The sequence below is a fragment of the Crinia signifera genome, chromosome 4, assembly GCF_055691185.1.
Source record: "Crinia signifera chromosome 4, ASM5569118v1, whole genome shotgun sequence".
Taxonomy (NCBI): domain Eukaryota; kingdom Metazoa; phylum Chordata; class Amphibia; order Anura; family Myobatrachidae; genus Crinia; species Crinia signifera.
In genome coordinates, this window is record NC_139220.1 from 304,738,573 (window position 1) to 304,751,072 (window position 12,500).

Consider the following 12,500-nt stretch of genomic DNA (forward strand, 5'->3'; position numbering starts at 1 on the left):
AAACCCGACATGATACCAACAATATACCTGTATGGGATAAACCGAGACGCAATTCCTACAGATCAAATGATAGGGAGTATAATTCCTACAGGTTAAATGATAGGGAAAACAACACGTACCGCCCTCGGTACAACCATCAAAACCAATATAATGATCTAAGACACCACTACCAAATGAGACCAAGAAGACAAGATTATAGAGATCATGAAGACAATAGAAATGATCGTAATTACAATAGATTCCAGAGAGGGAGAATACCCCCTCACAATGATCGCCTTCATCCTAATCGTAGAGATGGTTTCAGATCCCCCTCCCCACGCAGAAATCAGCACCAACATTTTTTAGAGGAAGGACGGGATACAGATCCCCCCCATCGCACAGTAAGAGAGGAACTTCATGTGAGACTCGATTCCCCACATGGTCTAAAACGCAGACTGAACGGAGATATCGAGGATCCAGAGGAGGAAAAAAACTCCCCCAAAAAGAAAAAAAATCTACCAATCCCACTGTCACAGGGACAGGAGTCATCAATCTCTCAACGAAAGAATTATCTCCAACAGAGAATGCGGTATTAAACAAAGGCCTCAAGTTCGCACCAGACAGTCACCTTAATCATTTTGACCTCTTCATCGACCTGAATAAGTACATCAGAAATCTCACTGTCCAGAGGCACTTTTTGAAAAATCCTTCCAAACCCATCAATACATCAGAAGATAAACCACTAGTAGCCCCCACATCACACTTTTATCCAGTGGAATCAAGAGGCAGCCACCTCGATATATTTTTCGAAGCAGTTAGAGATGACTTCAGATCCATCCAGCTTAAAAAACATTTCCCGAAGAACCTGAATGTCCAAGAAAGTAAGGCGGTTAAATCATTGGGGAAAGACAACAACATGATCATAAAATCAGCCGACAAAGGCGGAGCAGTGGTACTGCAAGACAAAGCCAGTTATCTCTCTGAAGCTGAAAAAATTCTTAATGACGACACCACATATATGAAATTACCATCCAACCCAACGATTGAATTCCAAAAGGATTTGGTCAATCTTCTATCCTCTGGCCTCCAAAAAGGTGTCATATGTCAGGAGGAGTTCGATTATATGAACATGAAACACCCAATTCTCCCGGTATTTTACCACATTCCAAAAGTTCATAAAGACCCAAGACATCCACCTGGACGCCCAATAATAGCAGGTGTCAACTCTTTAACCTCGAACTTATCGCACTACTTGGACTTGAAACTGCAGCCATATGTTCTACTTAATGAGTCTCACCTGAATGATAGTTCTTCAGTCCTATGTCTTCTAAAAGGAAAAATTTGGTCAAGAGATCACTGTTGGTTAACCATTGATGTGCAAGGGTTATATTCCTCAATACCACATGACAAAGGACTACAGTCAATAGACAAAATTCTACACGATGACCCCAAGAATTCCGACTCTGAAATTGCATTCCTCCTCAACAGTATAGAATATATACTGAAACATAATTTTTTCGAGTTCAATGGCGAATATTTCCTTCAACAACAGGGGACAGCCATGGGGACAAAATTTGCCCCAGCGTATGCGAATCTACACATGAAGGCTTGGGAAGAACGTTACATCTATGGTTCTAGGTTCGAAAATAACATCATTATGTATAAAAGATATATAGATGACCTGCTATTCATTTGGCACGGAGATGAATCCAGCATCCTTGAGTTTATCACATACATCCATGATAATGACCTCAATCTAAAATTTACATATAAAATCCATTCAACAAAAATAGATTTCCTCGATCTTGAACTGGAGGGGAAACCAGATGAGGAAATTATTACTCGAACACACTTTAAAACTGTCGATGCTAATAGTTTTATACCTTCTACAAGTTGCCACTACCCAGCCTGGAAGAATAGCGTTCCGTACGCACAATTCTTGAGGATCAAACGGAATTGCAGTGAGGAAAGTGAATATTGGTCCCAATCACAGCTCCTTGTAGATCGGTTCCTAGAAAGGGGGTACAAAACTGAATTTATAGAAGAAGCAAGGAAAAAAGCCTCACTGAAAGAAAGGAATGGTTTACTCATAAAAAACGACAGAGCCAAAAAAGATCTAAAGTGTAGACCTTTCGTCACCCAATTCAATTGCGAGAACCGGATCATCAAGAACATTCTAGAGAAACATTGGGGCACTCTACTCCGGGACCCAGTACTGGGGCAACATCTTCCCCCAAGACCTCATGTGGTATATCGCAAAGCCAAAAATCTTAAATCCATTCTGGCACCCAGTAAACTAAAACCGACCCCCGATCCAAATCCCCCAATTTCGCATTTTCTAAGCAAAAAACCAGGCACCACCCCCTGTAATAAGTGTATCTGCTGCCAATATCTGGATAAAGTCCAATTTCATCATACCCAGAACAATGGCAAAACATACAACATCAAAGAAGCTGTCACTTGTAATTCAGATCATGTGGTCTATATGATTACATGTAGCTGCAATTTAAATTATATAGGTAAGACCATCAGGCAAGCGAAGATACGCATTCAGGAACATGTAAGGAATATCAGGAATAAGATGAAGGTCCATAGTCTACCCCGCCATTATTTGGACAAACACAATGCAACCGTGACCAGAGACAACTTCAAATTCACCATTCTTGAAAGGGTACCTCTGAACCCCAGGGGAGGCAATAGAGACCACGAGCTGATTAAAAAAGAGAGCTATTGGATATATACCTTGAATTCCTTAGCCCCCAAAGGTCTCAATGAAGGTGTGGACATTGTGGCCTTTTTATAAACCCCATTAGATGCAGACAGTATCTTCATGCATATTATTAGGGTATGATACACCCCCTACTCTTATTCTTTACATGTTAATTCTTATCTCTATTTTCTTAATTAATTGCAACTGCAACACTGGGGTCTCTATAGGCACAGTCATATTAATATGTTAACCCATTATGTCATGTATACACTCTTTTGGGTACAAAATTTATACGTTATTTCGTTCACAATATTTAAATTGTCTTGGACGATTTTTTTCTAGTTTTTTTATGTAATTATGATTAATTATTCTCTAGATGATACCCAATACTTGTTCAAAAATAACTGTCTTTGACGATCTTGACTCTTTTTGATGTAAATGTGACAGTAATCGATCTCTAGATGATATCTTATATATTTATAATTTTTTGATATCTATATGATATCTTATACATATAATAATTCTTTATACTCCAATTTTTTTCTCTAAAAATATTTGTTTACACTACACATTCCCCTTCACGGGTTATTACATATAGGTTCATTAAGGAACCCCTTAGGGAACACTAATTTAAATTTAAGCTACCATCGATTGTATATACCCACATATGTATAGGTCATTATAAGTGGGAAGCACATATATATTTATTCACACGGACACTAATATTGTATTTAATAGCGGCCTTAGCAGTGGTCAGCACTATTTTGATTATTATTTTTTCAAGTTATGGAAGGCTATGCGCGTCACACCGAGCCATAGCTGTTTTTTATTTTTTTTTTTTATTTTTTTTTTATTTTTTTATATTTTTTTCATTTTATAAAAAAGATTTTTTTATTTTTTTTGTTTTTTTTTTTATTTTTTTTTTTTTTATTTTTTTTTTTTTTTTTATTTATTTATTTATTTATTTTTTTTTTCATTTTATTTATTATTTATTTATGTATTTTTTTTTCACGGGTTTCACACTCCTGATATAAATATAAGTAGGAGGTTCATGTCTCCAATTAAGTTCCACATCTCAAAGGGTGGCTTTATAGCATTTTTTGAGACTTAGGATAATTGCACACACAGGAAGTGATGTAATCATGCTAGCCCCATAAATAACCTGAGAGGAGTTCAGGATTTCATTCAGCACTTTGGAATCCTGGTATCCACATCCGGTTTAGCTCCTGCTTGGTAAGTGCCTGCTATCATTATGAATTCGAATGCTGTCACATATTTGAAAATCTTCTATGCATGTATTGAAAGGGGACAATATGTTTTTCATTTTATAGCCTGATTTTCCTGTTACCCTGTTTTGTGGAAACTTGGGGTAATCAATTCCCCCTAAAACCAACTCACCTGACTTGGAATACACTGAACAGCCAGTATTTATTGCTATACCTGATCATCAGGGGTATGTAATTACCAACACCTGTCTCGGTCAAAATTGAGGTTTACAATGCACCTTTACAGCAAGGCTATCATTTTTCTGCTTAGGATTGCGAGTTGATTCTTCATTTGGGAAATCTGGTCCCTTAATTGCAAGAATCCTATCCACGAAATTTGCTTTCGGTATGATTAATAATCCAAATTAATTACTCCTCACTGGGTTCTTATTCTTTCTTTTTCCTCCATTAATTATTGAATGGCAACACTACTGGTTTTAATCACCTTTTTTTCCTGAATAAGGTCCTTTTTCTATGCACTACAGTTTATGTATTGGTGGTCATATTGATTAGACCTCTCCTAAGAAAAATTATTCTTATTTAATGACCTCTCCTTCATCCTCCTCGTCCTTGATTTTTTCTCCTTCCCTTCATCATGCTCTTCTCGTTTTATATATATATATAAACATTTTTGTATTGTATTAATTTTATGTATGTGTAAAATCACACTGATTTTATTATGATTCACAGTGTGAAATCTGTCTGTACAAATCTGCTATAATGCCCCTGAGGAAGTCAAGTTTTTGACGAAACGCGTTGGGCTACCGACATCTTGCAGAAGACACTTTTGAATAAAAGTTGTTTTTTTAAAAACATTTTATTGTAACTCATTGAAGTATTATTTGTGATTGTAATTTGAGGCGCACTCTGAACTCCCTTCTATCTCATTTCTATTACTTTGGTTCCTGTCTAACAGAGGATCCCTCAGAGTTGCTGCCACTAGCAAACAGCGCGGTCTGGGTACCTTTTTCTTTACTATCCATTTCCTGTTAGTTTACCCCTGACTGCTGCTACCTGTACAAATGCCACTTTTTAAAGATAGATCAAAAAGATCTTACAATGTGAAGAGCATCTTCGCTGATGAGGATTTAGGATTGGACGCTGAGGATGACGGAGAGGACTATTATGGTTATTTAAATGCCTTGGAAAAATTGGCCACAAAGGAATTGAAAGGCTATTATGATATAGTAACACTTGAAAAATATATTGAAGTGGGAAGAATCCCTAGAGGTTTGAGACTCCAAAAGATGCCCACCTATGGAAGTGATAATCCATCATTTTTAAAAATATGGAATTCCATTCTAGATGAGTGTTCGGCTAAATTAATGACATCTTTAGTAAACGAGAGGAAAAAGGAACTTGTTTCATTGGAGAGCGAAATGGGCAAAATAGAGGGCCTTTTATCTAAGTTTGATGAAAGTGAGGATTTCAAACGTGATATAACAGACCTCCAATCCAAACTAGATCTCCTGGAAAAAGACATAATCCAGAGAAAACAAAAAAAGTTTTCAAGAGACAAAAAAGATTATGTAAATGGACACATCCATATATGGCCCAACGAAATTAAAAATTCGGATCTGCCCTTCAGAAAAACCCGACATGATACCAACAATATACCTGTATGGGATAAACCGAGACGCAATTCCTACAGATCAAATGATAGGGAGTATAATTCCTACAGGTTAAATGATAGGGAAAACAACACGTACCGCCCTCGGTACAACCATCAAAACCAATATAATGATCTAAGACACCACTACCAAATGAGACCAAGAAGACAAGATTATAGAGATCATGAAGACAATAGAAATGATCGTAATTACAATAGATTCCAGAGAGGGAGAATACCCCCTCACAATGATCGCCTTCATCCTAATCGTAGAGATGGTTTCAGATCCCCCTCCCCACGCAGAAATCAGCACCAACATTTTTTAGAGGAAGGACGGGATACAGATCCCCCCCATCGCACAGTAAGAGAGGAACTTCATGTGAGACTCGATTCCCCACATGGTCTAAAACGCAGACTGAACGGAGATATCGAGGATCCAGAGGAGGAAAAAAACTCCCCCAAAAAGAAAAAAAATCTACCAATCCCACTGTCACAGGGACAGGAGTCATCAATCTCTCAACGAAAGAATTATCTCCAACAGAGAATGCGGTATTAAACAAAGGCCTCAAGTTCGCACCAGACAGTCACCTTAATCATTTTGACCTCTTCATCGACCTGAATAAGTACATCAGAAATCTCACTGTCCAGAGGCACTTTTTGAAAAATCCTTCCAAACCCATCAATACATCAGAAGATAAACCACTAGTAGCCCCCACATCACACTTTTATCCAGTGGAATCAAGAGGCAGCCACCTCGATATATTTTTCGAAGCAGTTAGAGATGACTTCAGATCCATCCAGCTTAAAAAACATTTCCCGAAGAACCTGAATGTCCAAGAAAGTAAGGCGGTTAAATCATTGGGGAAAGACAACAACATGATCATAAAATCAGCCGACAAAGGCGGAGCAGTGGTACTGCAAGACAAAGCCAGTTATCTCTCTGAAGCTGAAAAAATTCTTAATGACGACACCACATATATGAAATTACCATCCAACCCAACGATTGAATTCCAAAAGGATTTGGTCAATCTTCTATCCTCTGGCCTCCAAAAAGGTGTCATATGTCAGGAGGAGTTCGAGTATATGAACATGAAACACCCAATTCTCCCGGTATTTTACCACATTCCAAAAGTTCATAAAGACCCAAGACATCCACCTGGACGCCCAATAATAGCAGGTGTCAACTCTTTAACCTCGAACTTATCGCACTACTTGGACTTGAAACTGCAGCCATATGTTCTACTTAATGAGTCTCACCTGAATGATAGTTCTTCAGTCCTATGTCTTCTAAAAGGAAAAATTTGGTCAAGAGATCACTGTTGGTTAACCATTGATGTGCAAGGGTTATATTCCTCAATACCACATGACAAAGGACTACAGTCAATAGACAAAATTCTACACGATGACCCCAAGAATTCCGACTCTGAAATTGCATTCCTCCTCAACAGTATAGAATATATACTGAAACATAATTTTTTCGAGTTCAAATTTGCCCCAGCGTATGCGAATCTACACATGAAGGCTTGGGAAGAACGTTACATCTATGGTTCTAGGTTCGAAAATAACATCATTATGTATAAAAGATATATAGATGACCTGCTATTCATTTGGCACGGAGATGAATCCAGCATCCTTGAGTTTATCACATACATCCATGATAATGACCTCAATCTAAAATTTACATATAAAATCCATTCAACAAAAATAGATTTCCTCGATCTTGAACTGGAGGGGAAACCAGATGAGGAAATTATTACTCGAACACACTTTAAAACTGTCGATGCTAATAGTTTTATACCTTCTACAAGTTGCCACTACCCAGCCTGGAAGAATAGCGTTCCGTACGCACAATTCTTGAGGATCAAACGGAATTGCAGTGAGGAAAGTGAATATTGGTCCCAATCACAGCTCCTTGTAGATCGGTTCCTAGAAAGGGGGTACAAAACTGAATTTATAGAAGAAGCAAGGAAAAAAGCCTCACTGAAAGAAAGGAATGGTTTACTCATAAAAAACGACAGAGCCAAAAAAGATCTAAAGTGTAGACCTTTCGTCACCCAATTCAATTGCGAGAACCGGATCATCAAGAACATTCTAGAGAAACATTGGGGCACTCTACTCCGGGACCCAGTACTGGGGCAACATCTTCCCCCAAGACCTCATGTGGTATATCGCAAAGCCAAAAATCTTAAATCCATTCTGGCACCCAGTAAACTAAAACCGACCCCCGATCCAAATCCCCCAATTTCGCATTTTCTAAGCAAAAAACCAGGCACCACCCCCTGTAATAAGTGTATCTGCTGCCAATATCTGGATAAAGTCCAATTTCATCATACCCAGAACAATGGCAAAACATACAACATCAAAGAAGCTGTCACTTGTAATTCAGATCATGTGGTCTATATGATTACATGTAGCTGCAATTTAAATTATATAGGTAAGACCATCAGGCAAGCGAAGATACGCATTCAGGAACATGTAAGGAATATCAGGAATAAGATGAAGGTCCATAGTCTACCCCGCCATTATTTGGACAAACACAATGCAACCGTGACCAGAGACAACTTCAAATTCACCATTCTTGAAAGGGTACCTCTGAACCCCAGGGGAGGCAATAGAGACCACGAGCTGATTAAAAAAGAGAGCTATTGGATATATACCTTGAATTCCTTAGCCCCCAAAGGTCTCAATGAAGGTGTGGACATTGTGGCCTTTTTATAAACCCCATTAGATGCAGACAGTATCTTCATGCATATTATTAGGGTATGATACACCCCCTACTCTTATTCTTTACATGTTAATTCTTATCTCTATTTTCTTAATTAATTGCAACTGCAACACTGGGGTCTCTATAGGCACAGTCATATTAATATGTTAACCCATTATGTCATGTATACACTCTTTTGGGTACAAAATATATATCTCATATATATATATATATATATGTGTGTGTATATATATATATATATATATGTGTGTGTGTATACACAAATTATATATATATATATATATATATATATATATATATATATATATCTATCTAGAAGAGGGCAGAGAGAAGGCGCTTCATGGTGCAATATAATTTAAAAGATTTATTGGACAGATAACAAATCCAGGCAAGGCAAAATGAAGACTCGTACCACAAGTAAAAGCACTGTGGACTGAGTACCACACGATTTAAAACAATAGCCACAGGCTAAGCTGCTCACACATCTGCGCAGGAGCTGGATCCACCAGAAAAACCGCTATGCTGGCTTGCAGGGAGGTAGACAGGGGAAATCCACGGACCAAAACAGCTGATGTGAGGAGAGAGGGAGCGTCGTAGGCCACGCCCTGACGCGTTTCGTCACATAGACTTAGTCAGAGGCCCTCTGACGAAGTCTATGTGACGAAACGCGTCAGGGCGTGGCCTACGACGCTCCCTCTCTCCTCACATCAGCTGTTTTGGTCCGTGGATTTCCCCTGTCTACCTCCCTGCAAGCCAGCATAGCGGTTTTTCTGGTGGATCCAGCTCCTGCGCAGATGTGTGAGCAGCTTAGCCTGTGGCTATTGTTTTAAATCGTGTGGTACTCAGTCCACAGTGCTTTTACTTGTGGTACGAGTCTTCATTTTGCCTTGCCTGGATTTGTTATCTGTCCAATAAATCTTTTAAATTATATTGCACCATGAAGCGCCTTCTCTCTGCCCTCTTCTAGATTTGCCTGTCTCTGTGGATTCCAGAGTTCCCTCCTGAGAGTGAAGCAGCTGCAGGTCCATAAGTGACTTTGGTGCCCCCTTCCCTTGTTGCTATACAAGGGTATTGCATACTGGTGGACGTTATTTTGATCACACTTGGCGCATAGGTCCATGCCCTTTACAACTCATATATATATATATATGTATGTATATATGTATTTATATATGTATGTGTGTGTGTGTGTGTGTATATATATATATATATAGATATATAGATATATATATATTACCCTGATGTTGGCTGTAGTCCTTAGACAGGGCGTGCGGGTGTGCTTTTTCTTCCTCTCCGCTTGTCTTACTATCCCTTTCAATTTTTTCTAAGTGTTTTGTATTGTGCGTAATCCAAACATGCCATGCCTTTACTTCCCGGCCATTGCGACCAAACACGGAGGTGCTGATCCTAATACAAATAGGACCTTCTAGAAGATTTTTTTCACATGAAATACTCTAAATGGTCCAGCACCATGATAGTGATCATAGCCCATATAGGGCCTTACCAGTGTGCTTTTTTTCTTCTCCGCTTGCCTTACTATCCCTTTCAATTGTTTCCAAGTGTCTTAAAATGTACTTACCCGACCAGGTAGTTAGTTGAGGCCGACTTGCTTCGGACGACCCTGGCAGGGTTACTCGAGTGTACTTTTTCTTCCTCTCCGCTATTCTCTTGCTATCCCTTTACATTGTTTCCAAGTGTTATGAAATGTATTTAATATGATTGCACAAATGTCACGGAGACACATCCGATCTAGATACCATACACGGAAGCTCCCACAGCAGTAAAACAGAGAGTGTTCAAGTACAAGTAAGCTCTCACAATTGCATTGCCCCGATACAAACACATGTATAGAACCCCCAACTCCCAACAGACTATCCATTATCCTAAAAGCTGCGACATATATATAGAGATGTAAATAAATAATAAAGGATCCTTGATGCAGCACACGGATGACCAATGGCTGCAGTTTAAATATTTAAAAAAACTCCCCGGACACATAAAACCACCATCACTGTTTAAAACAGCACATATTGCACCATTATAAATTGATGCAGGCAACACTACCCACTAGTAGATCACACAAACAGGAGCTATGACACAACATGTCCCTGTTCCACTGTCACATCATCTCGGCATCAGGCCACTTAAACACGTCTGCTCACATATTTATAAATGAAAAGTGCAGTATGTACACATAACAGATACACAGTCCTTGATTGGTAATTCAAATGTTTTTATGTTTTTGTAAGGGATTCGCCAAGTTCAGCATCCGATGTCCGCCAGCCGCAGCTACAGTTTACACCAGTCCCCATGGCAACCACGCGGCTAGCGTACCACACAGTTACTTCCGGGACGCAGACGCGATGACGATCGTCCGGTTAGAGCCCCTGTCCTTCCGGCGGGGAGACGGCGCGGCTACAGGTGATCGGCGCTGGACGGCGCGAACCCCAATCTACTCACTCCTTTATAAGGTAAGCACTTTACAGTTGTTTTGTTCTCACTAGCACCTTGACAAAGGGGTACATACCCCAAAACGTTGGTCTTCTTGTTTGCACTTGAAATACAGCACGAATTTTAAAGTCTCCTGAGTACCATCCTTCTTTCCAATTATATATATATATATATATATATATGTATGTATGTGTGTGTGTGTGTGTGTGTGTGTGTGTGTATATATATATATATATATATATATATATATGTGTGTGTGTGTGTGTGTATGTATATATGGAATCGGTACATCTGTCAGAATGAACTTAGGTCTACAGTCATTAGGTCGACCCCACTAGGTCGACTGGCAGGAAGGTCGACCTGACTTAAGGTCGACATGGGCCAAGGTCGACATGACTTAAGGTCGAATTTGCATAAAGGTCGACATGTGGAAGGTCGACTGGTCATAAGGTCGACATGGGTTTTTCACTGTTTTTGATCCAAATGTCAACACAGTCGACATGGACACAGTTGGCAATGAGAATTGGACCCTCGCATCGCTCGCAATGCTTCGGGCACGGTGGCTCGCTTCGCTTGCCACAGTTTTAATAACCTCCTCCATGCCCTAGTGCAGGCATGTCCAACGTTGGCCCTACAGATGTTGTGAAACTACACATCCCAGCATGCTTTGCAATAGTTTTAGCATTCTCTAATAGCAAAACTGTGGCAAAGCATGCTGGGATGTGTAGTTTCACAACAACTGGAGGGCCAACGTTGAACATGCCTGCCCTAGTGGATGGTAGGGCATAAAATACCGCCTGTCGGCACATGTCGGCTCAAAAAACAGTGAAAAACCCCATGTCGACCTTATGACCAGTCAACCTTCCTCATGTCGACCTTTATGCAAATGTGAACTTAAGTCAGGTCGACCTTCCTGCCAGTCGACCTAGTGGGGTCGACCTAATGACTGTAGACCTAAGTTCATTCTAATAGATGACCGCTTCCCATAAATATATATATATATATCCTCCGTGTGCACGCTGTGCCCTTTAATATTATTATTATATTTCCTGCACAGACGCTGACCACCCCCATGGTACCGCCAGGACTGAGGAACTTCCACAGCCTGCGGACCAGATTCAGGCACTTACTTGAGTTGCCTTCGCCACCCTTGTCATCAGAGGAGCAGCTGCACCCAGGTAAATCCGTCCCCCCACTGTCCCTGTGTGTACCCAGTGCCCCCGTGTGTGCGCTCTCCCCCCAGTGCCCCCGTGTGCACTCTGTCCCACCTAGTGTCCCTGTGTGCGCGCTCTCCACCCCCAGTGCCCCAGTGTGTGCTCTGTCCCACCTAGTGTCCCTGTGTGCACGCTCTCCACCCCCAGTGCCCCCGTGTGTGCTCTGTCCCCCCACCCAGTAACCCAGTGTGTGCTCTGCCCCCCCCCCAGTGCACCCTGTGTGTGCTCTGCCACCACCCCCAGTGTCCACCGTGTGTGCTCTGCCCCCCCCCAGTTCCCCCGTGTGTGTGCTGTCCCCCTCAGTGCCCCCCGTGTGTGCGCTGCCCCCCCCCCAGTTCCCCCGTGAGTGCACTGCCCCCCCAGTTCCCACGTGTGTGCTCTGCCCCCCCCAGTGGGGTTATTACATATAGGTTCATTAAGGAACCCCTTAGGGAACACTAATTTAAATTTAAGCTACCATCGATTGTATATACCCACATATGTATAGGTCATTATAAGTGGGAAGCACATATATATTTATTCACACGGACACTAATATTGTATTTAA

The 12,500-nt window shown here is 40.6% G+C and overlaps 1 protein-coding gene and 1 long non-coding RNA gene across 2 annotated transcripts in view; one reads left to right on the forward strand and one right to left on the reverse strand.

The window, feature by feature from the left end:
* LOC146075771 (uncharacterized) overlaps positions 1-12,500 on the reverse strand; it is a 190,645-nt gene that overhangs the window by 138,802 nt on the left and 39,343 nt on the right. The gene's annotated exons all lie outside the window — the stretch shown is intronic.
* Positions 3,825-4,872, forward strand: LOC146075776 (uncharacterized). The gene is made up of 3 exons (XR_014473629.1): positions 3,825-3,922; positions 4,021-4,300; positions 4,645-4,872. It is a non-coding gene; the product is annotated as an uncharacterized LOC146075776 (long non-coding RNA).